The sequence below is a fragment of the Puntigrus tetrazona genome, chromosome 11 (assembly GCF_018831695.1).
Source record: "Puntigrus tetrazona isolate hp1 chromosome 11, ASM1883169v1, whole genome shotgun sequence".
NCBI classification, from domain to species: domain Eukaryota; kingdom Metazoa; phylum Chordata; class Actinopteri; order Cypriniformes; family Cyprinidae; genus Puntigrus; species Puntigrus tetrazona.
In genome coordinates this window covers 2,647,659-2,664,958 of record NC_056709.1, presented here as the reverse complement: position 1 = coordinate 2,664,958, position 17,300 = coordinate 2,647,659, and positions in this window count along the sequence as shown.

Genomic DNA, 17,300 nt, shown 5'->3' with positions numbered 1-17,300 from the left:
ATAGTATGAACACAAGAGGTAGATAAAAAGTATCAATCAAATAATTTATTTATTAATTCACTGACATAAGTGCATATGATAAAATGCATATGACAATATAAAATACACCCCTCCCCCATTTTTCCCCTTTTTTTGGCCTTCTGATAGTTCCAAGTTATTATTATTAATAGTTCATCCAAATAATAATTTAAACCTATATGAATGTTAATGCTGCACTTTAATACACTACAAAACCAAAGAGTAGGGCTTCCATATCAATCAAGCAATCAATTAATCAATCAAAGATAAATAACAAAAAAGAACATAACACCACCATGCATATGAATTCAGTGGATTCAGCCAAATGATCAACATCAAACCATTTGGACCCTATCATAATCACCCATAGGTAAAGCAAGTTTGTTTGCTAGTTTCAAAAAGTCATTTTCCCGTCCAGCGTATTTAACTAGAAAATGAATTTATTACACCCAAAAAGACCCACTTATTAAGAAAATAGGCACAATCTACTCACATAATGCACCCCGGCGCACCAACATCTTTAAAATGGCAAAGTAGATTTGGACCAAGATAAATTTAGCACCTTTTCTTTAATTCGTTTTGACCATTGTTTCCTTTTTGGCCTTCTGATAGTTCCAAGTTATTATTATTAATAGTTCATCCAAATAATAATACTTGATACATGATACTTGATGCATCACATTTTATCCTCCAAATAAAAAAAATAATTTCAACAATATTTTTAAACTTTTATAAAAAAATATCCAAGTGAATTTAACAGTTAACATTTAGCACCCGCTAAGTACATATGTTGATCGATGACTAAAATGTGCATAAAAGCCTAAATTAAATCTGTTCTTTCAGCGGAGGGTCAGCTATTGCATATTTCATTTAAATCTCCTTATTGAGTTTCAAAGATAAACATCCAAATCATAAGACAAATCCAAGTCTTGTGGATTTGAATAATAAGGATGAGTAAATTAAGACATACTTTTAATTTTTGCATGAACAATCAGTATACAAACGTTGAGATTTAAGGTGCTTTCCCATATTTCCATAGAATAATCACCACTTTCAAGTCAAACAGTTTTCATATGCAGCCCCAGAATTTATACTCAGTGTGCATGAAATCACTTTAAAATGTAAAAGTTTAGAGATTCAGCATTGGGAGCACAAAACCTCTTTTCTTTAAAGTGGACCTCACATCACCCAGCTTTTCTGCAGCCTGCAGTTACAAATTAATGCCTAAGGACTCTGGCTCTTTTCTGAGCTATATTCAAAGCAGAACACTCTGGGTGAATGAATGGATATTGTTGCTGCAGTTGCTAGGAGAGGCCTGCTCAGGCTTGGTGTCTTCACAAGAGCCTCAGTGTCTCATCATTCACAGTAAAGACATTGAAGTCTTGAGGAAGGAACAAACCTTACACACACCTCTTACAACCTACAACCCGGGCAAATCCTGTGTATGCAATGATTTCTGTTAACTGTTCCTTACACACCTTTTGCAAATAAGACCAACAGTGGATTTTTGTTCACCTGCACAAATATGAATGTAATTTTCCTCTGAATGAGCCCTCAGGCCTGACATAAAAAGGAAGCTTTATTGAGATGTAATTAATTTGCTTGTATTTAAAGGGGATTTGTTTCCTCTCATTGGGAGAGAGGTTTTAAATAGTATTATAATCAACAAAGACTTACTTAGAGGCTGAGAGATGCAAAGCCTCCTCAAGTAACAATGGAATCAGGTTGAAATAAGCTTATACTCACTAAGAGTCAATCCATATTTGGAGCAGCGTTCCGCGAATGGTAGAGTGCTGTTTAATAGTATGAATAGGATCTGAATTGGATTTATTCAGCACTGAATGCTCTCCCTTAATTATGGAATGGCCCTCAGTCCATTAGGCTGTGGAATTGGGCTTCATATATCTTGATTATGTGGTGAAATGTTTCTTAAGCCAGTCAATATGTGTCAGTGTGCCTGAGATTATTCAGACAATAAAGTCAGAAATAAGTCAATTAAATGCCAAGCACTACACAACATCTCTAGCCGTAAATGAACAAAACAACATATACAGTAGTATACAGAATAGGACATTATAGAAGTAAGCATATGATAAGGATTAGAATCACTTGAAAGCTATAGGAATGGAAGTCAATATCACAAATTGATACCAAGGTGCCTGCTGGGTGTGGTAGCTGGACCAAGTGAACTTGTCTGACGTAAATGTACAAAATATCATCAATCACCTTTATTTATATAGTGCTTTTAACAATACATATTGTGTCAAAACACTGAACAGTATCACATTTGAAGAATAAAGTGACAAGAATGTATAATGACAAGATTAAACTCTCAATTATCAACCAAGTCATTTCATGAATGCAGAGACGTCATTGTATAGATCAGCTCAGTTTCAATAGAATCTTTGGAATTAAATCGATAATAATCACTAGAAATTAAGTGTTCCCAATATACAGAACCTGATATAAAATAGTACAATATACTGTAGAAAGAATATTAAATGTATGTGCACATATTTATGGTTCACACAATAGCAATGTTTTATTTTCAACTTATTGACTCTAATCAGGTGACTAATCAGTCACTAGTCAGGTGGCTAAACAGCATTTGACCACTAGATTTACAAAAACACTCATTTCAGGTTTAAAGCAAGTATTGCATCAACTACTGATGAATCGCATTTTTATTTTAATTATTGTTTATTGTTCTTCTCTTACCTAATATATATATGTAAATGTAAAGTAAATGTTCTGAGATTCAACATTTTTTTTTTCAATTAAAAATTTTAATAATGCATCATGCTATCAGCATTTGATCAGTTGGTTAATGGTCACATGACATGAATATTAACAAATAAAACACAGCTGGGGACAAATCAAACAATTAAAGGCAAGACAGACGAGAGGACACAGGACAAACTTCCCCCTCTCAGAAGGAGAACTGTGGATCAGGAATCTTGGGCAGTCATGGTGAATCACGAGTCTCAGGCAGCCATTGTGGATCAGGAGTCTCAGGCAGTAATTGTGGATCAGGCGGTCTAGTTGGCCATGGCAGGGCAGAAAGCTCGATGACCACATTCCTGGCCCATTGCCCACCTGCCTTGACCAGGTCATGACTATATAGCCCCCCCACCAAATTTTTTTGGGGAAAGGGCCCTGGCGGTAACTCTGGAGGAGCAGGCTCTGGCGGCAATTCAGGAGGGTTCTCTTGCAGCAAAAGCTCAGGAAGCGAGGAAAGGCTGGGCAGAACCTCAGCATACAGGGGAAACTGTATAGGACCAGCAGAGGCTCTTGGGTGAAGAGAAGAACCACAGAATCCACGAGGAGCGCTCTGGAGGCGCGTTCATTGGATGCCGCACTGGAACTAGGAATGGCTCTCCTGGTCGTGATGGGGGAACTTGTTCAACAGGGACTGGCAACAGCTCTCCTGGCCATGACTGAAAAACTGGATTGACAGTAACTGGGAAATGCTCCGGAAGCGGAATCCATGGGGATCGGGAACGGCTCTCCAAGCCGCTTATGGCCCTTTTGGTCTTCCGTAGGACCCATCGGCGAGTTTGCTCGAGCTGCTGATGGTGGCATTGACAGGCTTGCTTGGGCTGCGGACGGTGGACTGGTTCCGGCTCAGGCAATTAACAACAGACATCTGACACAGGACAAGAAACACTTTGAATACATAACGAAGAGAGAACTCAAACACCTGGGGAACACAGCTGGGTACAAATCAAACAATCAAATGCAAGACAGAACCTGGGTCATGGGAGGGTGGTTTACACAGGACACGGGGCAAACTGTGACATATACCCAGCACTTCATATTGTTTAGTGAAATATACAGATTATGAAGTTGCAAAATATACAAGCAACAATATGCCATCTAGCAATAACAGAAACTGTAAAACTTGTGAATCTCTGGCAACCAGACTCTTATCATAAATTTGATTGGACATATTCTAAGTGACTAACATAATAAAGCATATTTTTGGTAAGTTATCTAGTATGATATACAGGTGCGTCTCAATTTATTAGATTCTCATTATTTTTTTGTGTATTTTTTATAAAAGTTACATTTTCATATATTCTAGATTCATTACATGTGAAGTAAAGCAGTTTTTTTCTGAAGATGATTAGATGATTAATTAATTAAATTAGACAAAAAACTAAAATTCTGTATCTCAAAATATTAGAATACTTTCATTTCAGTTTCATTCAATGGCCATCCCTAAATTATAAATTTCCGATATCTCTTGCTCTTTGAAACCACAATAATGTGGAAGACTGCTGACTTGGCAAAGGTCCAGAAGACAATAGTTGACACCATCCACAAAAAAGTTAAATCACAGAAGGTCATTCCTGAAAGGGCTGGCTGTTAATAGATTGCTTTATCAAAGCATATTAAACGCAAAATTGACTGGAAGGAGGCTTGAAATACTGTCTACTATGTCAAAAGCATCTTATCTGGCTAAAGCGAAAAACAACTAGGCTGTTTTTTTCCAATAGGTTTTTTTTTTCATTTGGAAATTAAGTCTGAAGTCTCTAAGAAATCTACAAAGGCACAAAATCCAAGCTGCTTGAAGTCCAGTGTGAAGTTTCTGAAGTCAGTGAGGATTTGGAGAACCTGATTTTACGGCGCGTGACATTTTCCTGGATCAACATCTTTGTTTATCCAGGAACAGCACTGTGATTACCAGTTTATAGTTTCTTTCAATCAGTGTGTGGTGCTTGTAAGTCATCTATCATTTCATCTGATTTTAGTCATTACTCATGGGTAAGGTTAAATTTTGGATTAAAATGTTGTATGAACATTTTAGAATATGTTGACCCAGGAAAACAAAATCAGTATGTGCTTGGAGTGCCATGGCGTTTGCTGGTGTTAGTCCATTGCGTTTTATCAAGTCCAAAGCCAAAGCAGAATCTCACAACATTTGAGCACTTTATGCTTCCATCTGCTGACAAGCTTTATGGAGATGTTGATTTCTTTTTCCAGCAAGACTTTAGCACTTGCCCACAGTGTCATGACCACTTCCAAGTGATGTGCTGACCATGATAGTACTGTGCTTGATTGGCCAGCCAACATGCCTGACCTAATCCACATACGGAATCTATGGGTTATTTTCAAGAGAAAGATGAGAAACAGTCAACAGCCAACAATCCAGATGTGCTGTGGGCTCAGTAATTGTGTCAGCAGTGCCACAGACTGATCACTTCCATTCACTCTTCACTGATGCTGGAGTTTGTGATAAAGGAGCCCAGACCAAGTATTGAGCGCATAATTGAATATACTTTAAAGAACTTGAACTTTTCTGGTTCTGTAAACCCCTTTTTTGATAGCTCTTAGGAAAGTTAACATATTTTTAAATACTGTATTTTTGACTTTCATGAGCTATAAGCTCTAATCATAAGAAAAGTTTTACTTTACATTTAATCAATCTAGAATATATGAAAGATTTATTTTTAAACAAAAGTAAACTTTTTTTTTTAGATGAACCTGTAATTCAGTATTGGAGAGAAGAACATAAAGCTCTCAGAAATCAAAGTTGTCCTCTCGTCTATCACAAGGGACAGAATATAGGCCACTGCCAAGGCAATCTGGCATCACTAAACCTTGAGGAGAGCCAAGCGTGACCTCCTCAAGAATGCACCATTGTCCTCCAAGATGGGCTGGATGCCACAGCGCCTCACCTGTAGTGTCCAGTTTCTGGCCGAAGTGATCGTTTGACCTTTCTGCTTGTGGCCTGTTCTGATCTCTCATGTTTTATTTACGCTGCTCAGAACGCGCCCCTGTACCAACGTACTGGAAAGTGATATTGCATCCTCACGCATAAGTCACAAACAAAAAGCTTTTTTTTTAATAGATTTTGGCCCTGCTTTGCCGCTCTGGTTTCAAGCTGAGGGTTCTCAGGTTTCCCAGACAACACAAACAATTAGCGGAGGCCACAGAGGGGAGAGGCAGCCTGCTAATTATCCACGGAACCTACTAGAGAACATGGGCACGGATCAACGCTCCAGTCTTCTGCAGGGACTTGCTGTGGCACCCAGACAAAAACTGAAACAGAATGTTTTTATCTACGATAAAGCATTGTTTAATATTTTAGTATTCTGTTTACTACATGTGACACAGTTCTGCAGATTTCTGTGGTCTTGATCCATTGCCTGGGCCTGAATCTCAATCTAAATGTTGCAATTAAATAGACATTTGAGAATCCCTAAAGGATTACTTTCTTTAACACAGTTAAACATTTCCCTTCCCCTAATGATCATTATGTGTTTTATTGACCTGGTAAACTACACAAGATCAGAGTCCATCTTCTGGTTTCCTGTTGAGATCAAAGTTGGTGGAAGTGGTAATAAATCTTGGGCTCCTTGGGGCCATTCTATTAAATACGTTTACATGTGTGTAGTAAAGTCTGTGCATAACTACACATGTAACTAGAATATGCTCATCCTTGTGCAAACCAACATCAATGCCACTCGCTCATTATACTCATAACAACCCAGAGCAGGTTTGAAAATATCCATTCTAAAGTAGCAGTTCAGCAAACTGACGCTTTCAATTAGTGAGATTGATAAGAAATATATATGGCTGCAATATTTTTAGTGTGGGTGCCCAAAAAGATAATCAGTTAAATGTTTACTTCACACCAAAATGAAACTTTTGTTATTAATCACTTACCCCCACGTCATTCCAAACCTGACAAAAGCTTTGTTTATCTTAGGAATGCAATTTAAAATATTCTAGATGAAAACCTAGAGGCTTGTAATTATTAATAACCACTGACTGTCAAGTAAAGAACACTGTCAAGGTCCAGAAAAGTATGAAATGGTCAAAATAGTCCATCTACCATCAGTGGTTGAACTGTAATGTTATGAAGCTACGAGAATATTTTTTGACTAGAAAGAAAACTAAAATATTTGCTGGATTAAAACTAATCTGTGTCAGCCGTGACACAAGTATACATTTTTTATGTGCACTTCTGCTTTGATTTGAATGAAAACATTCTTTTTTTGCCAGGGCTGACACAGAACAGCGTATGCTATTTGCATCCAGCAGATACTCTCCAAAGTGGCACTACAGTGGTGTGCACGAAACACAGAAGAGATCATTTGTTGAATAAAGTTGTTATTTTTGTTTTCTTTCCATACAAAAAAAACATTCTTGTCACTTCATATTGTTACGGTTCAACCACTGATAGCAGACTATTTTAAAGATGTCTTTCATACTTTTCTGGACCTTGACATTACCGTGTTACTTGGCAGTCAATGGGACAGTCACAAGCCAAAACATATTAAGACAGACAAAGCTTTTAAAATGACATGGGGTTAGACTTGCAAATATTACCAGAAAATTTGCATCTTTGAATTCATCTGACAGTAAATTCCTCTTTCATACAAATTCATAGAAAAAGACCCATTTTAAAAAGGAGTTCATTTTTGCAGCTTTGCACATCATTAATCCAGGCTACAGCATCACTTAACATTTACAATTTGACTGGAAATCACAGTGATTATTAGCATTAGATCAACAGCTGTTAATACAGCCTGCTCATCTGCGGATTTAGAACAGATTTTTTTCTCTGACTTGATCATCACGTGTGGTGGTTTCTTGGCGATATACAGTATATATGAAATATGCACCACTGGTGTATAGCATGCAGCAGGAACATGGTCTGTTAATACAGGTGCACAACCGAATGAGAGAACCGCAGCCTTATGAGCATTGTCAAGCAAAATCGTTTCAAGAATTTGAGTGAACTTCACAAAGAATGGACTGAGGTTGAGAGCCACCGCACGCAGATGTGTCAAGGAATTTGGCTACAGTCGTATTCCTCTTATTAAGCCACTCCTGAACCACAGGAGGGTGGAGAAGCTCATAGCCCAAGTCCATTGTGCTTTTTGAAAACCAACGTCACTGCTTCAAAAGAAATTTTGGAGCACTTCATGTTTCCTTCTGCTGATGCTGATTGTATTTTCCAGCAGAATTTGGCACCTGCCAAAAACGCCAAAGGTTGGTTAAATGACCAAGGCCTGAACCCAATAGAGAATCTATGGGGTATTATCAAAAGTAAAAAGAGAAAAAAGAGACAAAATGCAGATGAGCTTATTAGAATACTTCATAAGACTGACATATATTCACACCCACCCAGGAAACACAACGTTTGTCCCTTTACCATCTGGGAAGAGGTACAGTATTGGGTTTTATAATCCAGGAGAAATAGGTTAATGAACAGCTTAATAATATAATAATTATAGGCCATTTTTTTAATGTGCAATATTTTTTTTATTCTCCAGCATATCATAAACTGATAGATGTCAAAGTCATTTTGAGATCTGGACTGATTGTGCCACCTGGTGGGCAGCACAGTCCTACAAATAAAGCAGAGCATATCCTCACATGCTCAGTTTATGTCATGGCATAAAACCATTCCTTTAATTCTCTACCTCTACTGTAAAACAAAAAGAAAAACAGATGCATGCAGCTGTGGTATTAAATCTCTCAGTGAGTCTTTTTAAAATGACAAATTACATATCTCTAGGGATTTCATTACAGGAGAGTGTTTAACTCATTAACTTCATTTGAATCCTGTGCAATCACGTGCTGAAGTCGATCAACGGTTGATCAGATACAGTGGGACCAATGTATGACTGCCATAGAAAATTAAGGCTAATATTACAGGTCAAAACAAAAATGATGAAAGTGAAAACTGACACAGATGAATCCAATACGGCACACATGCTTATTATCAACATGAACATTTCATAATAAAACTTATAACATACTTTTAAGCTGTTATTTGTTTATTAATAATTTTAGTTTTTTTTGGTGCTTGTGATGTGATGTTACCCCTTCTTACTTTTTCCTGTCAAATTAAACAACTTTTAGTTCCTGTGACCTATACTGAGTTCCTCTGGTTTAATGGGACGACAAGAAGAATTTTTACGTTTTATGATGAGTGGTTAACGTTTTACCTCACTTTTTAAATATTTGTAAAAATTCCTTAATTTGACCTAGTTTAATGGGCATGTTAAGAACAGAAAAGAATGGACGCATTCAACGCATTCGGTCGTATAAATCATGATTTTTTTTTTTGTATGGATACATAGAAATAATCATAATAATGATTGGTTATTAATATGTCAGTGATTTTTACATTTCATAAATGGCAGTAAATTCTGTCTAATTTTGTGAAGCAAAATGTCTAGCGTAAAAGCAAACATACAAGCAGTCGTTCTGTAACTTCAGCATTCCAGAGTCTCAGATTAACCTCTATCTCTACCTACAGCCCACAAGTTAGCCTTCAAATTGAAGTGTTGTTTCTTATTTCAGAGAGTTTTTTTTTCTGTTAATGGAGTGAAATGAGACCCGTACTAATACTAAAAGAGAGAGACAGTGAGAGAGAGAAGGAGAAAGGGATTTCTGCTTTAAAAGTCCTGCTTAAAGTCCATTGATCAGAGACTCATTTGTTGCCCGGGCTGAAGTGCACCGTGGACAGGTTCAGTTACTCGTCTCCAGGGTTCTTATACATTCTGGTGTCTGGACCCATCTTACTTTGAATCTGACCCACTTTTTCTCATACTCACTCACTGTCTGACATCAGCCAACCAGAAGATATGTCTAACTATCTTTTTTTTTTGTCTTTCTTTTTTTAGATTTTAAAAGTAGCAAACTTCCATTGTTTCAGATATACCCCAATCATACCTTTTTAAATGTGTTTTAAGGATATACAGTAAAATATATTAGAGCTGTCAAATGTTTAATTGTGATTAATCACATTCAGTATATGAATATATATATATATATATATATATATATATATATATATATATATATATATATATATATATATATATATATATATATATAATGTATGTAAATACTGAATATATTTATTATGTATATCTAATTACACACACTTTAATTGTATATTTTGAAAATATTTCCATGTATCTATTTATTTTAATATGCACAAATATTTTAAACGTATAAACATTTTTTCTTAAACATATACATGCATGTCTGTATATATATATATATATATATATATATATACCAAAAATAAAAATTAAAATAAAAAAATAAACACAGTACACATACATTATTTAAACAAAACCTTTTATTTTGTATGTGATTAATTGTTCGAAAACACTATATTAGTTTGTTATTGTAAGATTCCAAGACTAATATCAGTTAGCCTACAAAAAATAATATGCATAAGGAGTCACTCAGGGTGGCCGCCATGTTGAGATTGCATGACCTGCATGACCTTTCTTTTAACTGTGGAATAAATGAATCAAGGGTAAAATAATCTGTATTTGTAGGGCATGTTTACAACGGCCGTGGTAACTCTTGTACTTTTTGCTACATCCACACCACTAGATGTCAGTCCGACATCACTAAAACGACATTAAAAAAATACTACATCAGTCTGTTGACTATAAAAACAATACATAACACTGTAAACGCATTAGAGATCGGTGCTGTCTCCGATTACCTTTCTATGAATCAGGAACTGCCCGTGTAGAATAAAAACACCTGTTCTTTCAGAGTTACATTTTTTCCCAGAGTGTGTAATTATTTTTAGCTCGACTCTTGGATCATTTAGAAAGGATTTTGTCTGATTGGTCTAATCTTCCTCAGTAGGTCTCTGGCACAGGAGGCATTAGCACAACTTGACATCCCATTTAGCAGTAGGGCAATCACATGCAAGTGCTCCGCTCGGGGGTTGGCTGATGTAGCTGTATTACTCCTGATCCTAGACCAGCTTTATTGTTATTTATTATAATTTAGGAGCAGATACGCTCATCCAGTATGCATCGTATTTGTTGTATACCGCATTTTTTGGCAAATTAAATAGGTAAACCAAGTATCCGTGCGTAAATACTGTTGCACAGGCAGAATTGCTAGTGCTAGCAGCGTGGTAGTCTGCTATTACAAACACCGCCAGGGTTAGCAGAGATTTCATTGGCTTGGATTGAAACCAGCCGTTCAATATTCACTCGTGATTGAGTGAGCTATGTGCAGGTGCGTCTCATCTCACCCATGCATGAAATGCCACAGCGGAGATACACGCTCCAGTGAAATAAAGCTTGTAACAGGATGAACACGGAAAAAAGTTTTAATGAAAACAATTGAGTTAACCAGACACAACAAAGCAGAGCAAGGCACCGCATTTGGTTGTATTAATAATCCTGAATGTTTGCATGGTTTCCCTTACAGCTAGGCCTCAGTTCATCAGCCCATTTGAAAAAGCGAAAGAGGGGTCTTGTGATGTGAGGGTCTATAACTGTGGGGTCCAGTCGAAGTATTCAGCTCATGCCAAGTGGCCCGGAAGCTGGCAGAGAGGATGAAATTACAGCTCTGACAAGCTGACATTTTCAGCTCTCTTACTGAGCACTGCTTTCTGTGCTGCACCTTCTGAAGAACTCACATTCCAATAACTGCTGGTGTATCGAAACAACAATCTGCTCAAGGGGTGTCGCCGTTCTCGTTTTACTTCAGATACCAGTCTTGAGGTAGTGTATGATCCACCATTTGAAGAGAATGAGGTGGACGTGACCTTAAAATAAGTCTATATTTTGAGCAATTACAGAGTGCTGAATTGGCCTGGCACCCATTTGCATGTGGGGCATTTCTTTGTCCTGAAGAGCAATTTGAAAGGTCATATTTTTTTTTACAAACATTGTAGATGATGATGATGATGATGATGATGATGATGATGATGATGATGATTATTATACGTATCAGAAAGTTATAAACATTTTCCAACACATCTCATAATCACAATCGCAGTATTTTCATTTCATATAAATTTTATCAAATTACATTTAATTTCACTTTAAATACTGTAAATGATACACAGTAAAATACTGATATTTATGTAAGTGCTGTCAAATATTAAGTTCAATTAATCACAAAAACAAATATATAGATATATATGTATGTGTGTGTGTGTGTCTTATATTCACATTATATATAAACATATTTAATAAATAATTTTTTTTCTTAAATATATACATGCATGTGTTTGCATTTATAAAAGCATAATAAATGTACACACACACACACATATATATTATGTAAACAAACAAACAAAAAACTTTATTTTGAGTGTGATTAATCTTTTGGGAGTCCTATATGTTTTTTTTTTTTAATTCCTCAACACCTCACGTTTCATGTTTCAGCTCAAGCTAGTTTCAACCAGTGACGCTGCCGTCTACTTAATATAGCAAACAAGCGCTGTGTATTAAAATTATATTCGAGACAAAACTGCAGGTTATGGTGCAAGCTACAACTGTATTATTTATTGTATCATGTATGCATTCATCCATCCATCCATCCATCAATCTCTATTTTCCCATAAAATATTGAAACCGTTAATTATTACTTTACTCTTTTATTTGAATTATTTAACTCGGATAAAAGCATGGGTCTGGAACATGGGGAAGTCTACGCATAAAAGGTATATGAAAAGTATAGCTAAAATACTGTTTTAAAAATTATATTGCTTAATGAATAAAGGAACAAACAAATGAATTAGCAAATAAATAAACCCTGGTAACATACAATTGGCCAAAGATTAAGAAACACCCACCCACACACACACACACAATACCTCTCTAACTGTTTTCGCAATTAGAAAACAGGTAGTTATGCTTCTGGATGCTAATTATCCAATACAGTGCTAATTTACAAAACAATTGTTCATCGACCTATGCCTGTATGGCAGTACGATACAGCACATGAAGTGGATGAAAGGTTTATTTAATTCTGACTGTGGCCGCTGATAAATCTGACACTTGATTGTACAAGCAAATGGCTCAGACATTGGTGATCAGAAGAGGCTCCTGTATCCTATAATCCTCCAGTAACCCTCTCAACAGCAGCTGTCAGCTGTCACTAGCAGAACTGAGCAATGAGTCGACTTCAGTCATCACCACACCCTCCATCCACACCTTCCCAGCATGCAATCCTCCCCATAGCTCAAATATTTGTCGGCGCTACAACTCCAATACCTCACTGGATGCTGCCCAAACATTCAGGACACCAACAATGGACTCCTGGGCCAATCTGAAACTTGTCGAAACTAGAGCAATTGCGTTTTAAACAGCATAAAAAGTATATGATGTGAAATGTCAACAGGGATCCAATGCAGTCGACTGTTATTTTAAACAAGTGTTCATTTAAAAGCATGAACGTTGACAAAAATAACTTGTCCGGTGTGTTTGGGAATGATTCCGACGTAAACGACTCGTAAGCATCTCTTAAGACGCACGTCATGTTCTAAACAAGCCTTGGCCTGTGTCATCCACTCAACGCTAACCCAGTTACCTAAACAAAAATGACAAAAACATACTTACTTTCTTGCCGTAGGACGCCCCCATGCCGACACTTTGGGATTGGTGTCTATCCGCTAGGCCCAGACCCCAGAGATTTCCTCGAGATTCCAAATTCTTCTCCTTGTCTCGACTGGAGCCGTGTCCACTTTCTGCTCCACCAAGGAGGGAAGGAGAGAAGGAGGGAGGGGGGGCAGTCAGAAAAGCCCTCTCGCTCTCCCTGGCACCTTGACAGCTGTGGGGTAGTCCGGCAAAAGTGACTAGTTGGATTCGATTATAATAACTAAGTCTCTCTGAGATTTTTTGGCTTGACCAGCTTGTTAGCATGAGGCAGCTATTTTGTCATCATGGGTTTCTTAGCTTTAAACAAAACTGAGCGTGTGAGTCATAGTAAACCAGACCATCGGTGGCACCTGTTACTCTACTTTCCTTACAGGATTTATCCACTGCAACGAGATTATGCTAATTGGCAGTGACAGAGTAGGAAGTCTTGGGAAAATCTCATGGTGGATGGCCTCAGTGCAGGGTTCTGATTTTTGCTGGCAATGTCAAGGCATGGGTGGTCTACTTACTGTATGTTTGCTTGCGTTACAGAAGAAATGTGTTGGTGATCAGTACTGCGGTCAGGACGTACTATGTACAATGTCCCCTACTTTGGGAATTTGACCACAAAAATGGACAGCTGCCATTGCTTTGGTATGCTGCCCAGTCTGATGAGATCAATGAATAAAATTAAGTTTATCTTTATAAGAACAAAAGTTCTTATCCATCTTCACCCCTCCTCCTGGGGACCTGCTGTCCTGCAAATGCAATTTCCAACCTTCTTCTGTACACTTTCCCAGTGATTCGTCAAGTGACCCTGATTAGCTGTTTCAGGTGTGTTTGATTAAGGCTCTAGCTAATCTCTGCAGAGTGCATCCGCAGGGGCAGGGTTGAAGACCAATGATCTCTAAGCTCAGTAATGCAAAAGGTCAATGGCGATTTTGCCCAGCGCAAAAACAAACAGAGCAGTACTGCCATCTGCTGGTGATGCAAAGACTTCCTGTAGACATTAATATACTGTAATTATTATTACTACAATTTTCTGTGAAGCTGCTTTGCACCTATTTGTATCATGAAGAGCGCTATTCTAAAGAGATCATCCTTATGCCATAATTCATACAAAGGGTTTATCCTCCAGAGTAAGAGCTTCAAAGGTAAGAAGGCATAGAGAACCGAAATCCTCACTAACCCTTCAATATAAAAACCTTTTTTATATAATTTGGTACTCCTGTTGTTCAACACATGCTCATGTGTCATGAATTAACAGCAATAAAGTTTATCGAACGTAACTCCATTAATGAACGGGGGGGGGGGAAACCAATTTTACTGGGAAAAAAATAAACCTATATTATATTTTGCAATTAGAAAAAAAAATCCTACATTTACTAGCACTGTTAGTCAAAGTGCATTGGGAATAAAATAAATATTCTTTGCAAATAAATGCAAGTTACAATATGTGTCCTAAATATTACTAATTTATTCATAGTGTGAAAGTGATCGTGGTGGCCTACTATAAGATATAAGACCGGTGTTAGCAGTCACACGTTTAATTGCAGTCAATGTTTATCAATTTTATTTTTAAAGTCAGTTTTTGTATAGACACATACTCTACAGTCCTAACTACAATAATAAATAAAATAGTTGGCACATATTAATGCCTAAAGCTACAGTTAGGAGTATTACCTACTCATCAAAGGAAAATAAAGATTAATGACTGACCATAGACTAGGCGCTAAACCTTTGCTTTTCTTTCGGATTGTTTCATTTTTGGGTGAACTACTCCTTTAAGAGACAGGCCAGCATTAAGGTAAAAATAACTAAACAGTCTTAGCTTGTATACATGAATATAAAAACTTTTTGTAATTTCCAGAAAGCCTGTTTCTGGCACTGAATAAAGAATAAAAAATGTAATTGTGACTCACAATATTTTTTTTTTTCGCAATTGCAAGTTTACATCTCACAATAAAAGTCTCAATTTTGAGAAACAAAAATACATTTGTGAGATATAAAGTCAGAATTGTATGACATAAAGTCACATTTCAGAGAAAAAAGGTAAGTTATAAAGATAGTATTCTGAGATGTCAAGTCGCAATTGTGAATTTATATCATGCAGTTCTGACTTTTTTTTCTCTGATTTCTCATTTCTCTTTCTTTTTTCTCATTGTATTACGATGGTGAGCTAAAAAGCCTTTTTTTTTTTTTTTTTTTTATCAGTGTCGGAAACTGGTTCCCACACTGTAAAAATTTTAGCAACTCAAATGCTTCTAGCTTTTTTGTGTGTTGCCACGTTACAAATAAATGAGTACAGTTTTTTCTTTTAACTAATGACAAAGAAAAACTGCGGGATATGTTTTGTAAAGATCAGTTGCAGGTTTAGGTCTATTAAAGCGCATGGCTTTTAGCAGATGATGCTAAGTCACCTATTTTCCGTTCTGTTCTTGCATCCCTTCTTGTCCTTGGATGCATTTACAAAGGAAACGGTCCATAATTGGCTCTAACATGTCTCCGCTTCACTGATGAGGACAACAATCCTTTCCTTGCCACTTTGCCACTTAGGCTTGCTGTATTAAGAGACGTCTTTCTCTTTGTCCTTTGGGGAGGAGAGATTTAAGAACAAACTCAAGTGTTATTTTTAACCAAAACAACAACAACAAAAAATATCATGGACAAAAGCGAAGCAAATGCACACGCATTGAGCCTCCGTGTCTTTGCCAGAGAAAACAACACAAATGCTATTTTCTCCCTGTACAGTACTTTTGGGATAGAAACCAAGCTAATTTATCACTCAGGGAAAAGCACAAGAATATGAAATGCACTAAGAACATGAACATTTTAAAAAATTTAAAGGCCACTAGAACATCATTTATTAATGTGTAATAACTGTGAATCCTTCAGAAGCATTACGGACCGTGTCTCAGTTCACATATCTCACCTTGACAGAGAGTTCATATTTTGTTTTGAAATGAAATTAGTTTTTGAGCGTTAATACAGAGATTCATCTTGTCAGGCATCAGAAAGGCCATGACAATTGTCTGATTTCACCTGGAGGTGTAAAAGCGACAGCTCCTCACAAGTAAACTTAGTTGATCTGATCCGTGATGCGTTTGATGTTCTTTGTCCTTGAACAAGCAGGAAGACAAGAAACTATATCCGTAGGTCCTTTTCAGCATCCGTTAACATATACTTACCTATTATACTGAAAAATGAAACGCTGAGATGTACCTTTTAGGTACCAACTCTCAAAAGAACCAAATGCATTAGCAATTCAATCTAAGTGTCTTCTTGAATTTGCCTGAGAATATTTGTAGTGAAGCTCTTTTCTCTGTTGACTTGCTGAAATAATCAGTTCCCGTGGTACCAGGGGTGTCAGACTCACCTGGCCCTTTGAGACCATCTTAAACCTTGTACCGCTAACAGGGCTATTTTTAACCCACTAGATAAATTCTCCTTCAGGGCTGCAAGAAGAACCATGTACACTCGGTAGCTGAACAAAACAAGAAAACTCGTACTTTTTCTATTGTTACCTATAGTATATTTTCTGTCTGTCAGACAAGTGAGCACAAGCCCTTTAGCTATTATTGGATCTCGTAAGACAGTGAGCTTCATTCATTCATTTATTTTGATTTTAGAGTATATCTTCAGTTCTTGCGTGTGTGACTTTCTTAATAGAAACCTGCAGTCATGCGCATGCGCTGTACACTGCTTTGATTGAATGTGTGTTGAATGTATGTTCATAACCAGTCTGGTATAATGCATGGAAGCTTCTTTTGTGTGTGCATATTTGGTTCATCAATATGCCATAGCCAAACATATTAAATGTCACAGCAGACAGAAGTTTAGCTCTTCTCTTAACTCAATCTCCCCAGCACTATTAGCTTCCCCGCCGACCCCCGGACCCTCCACACAGCC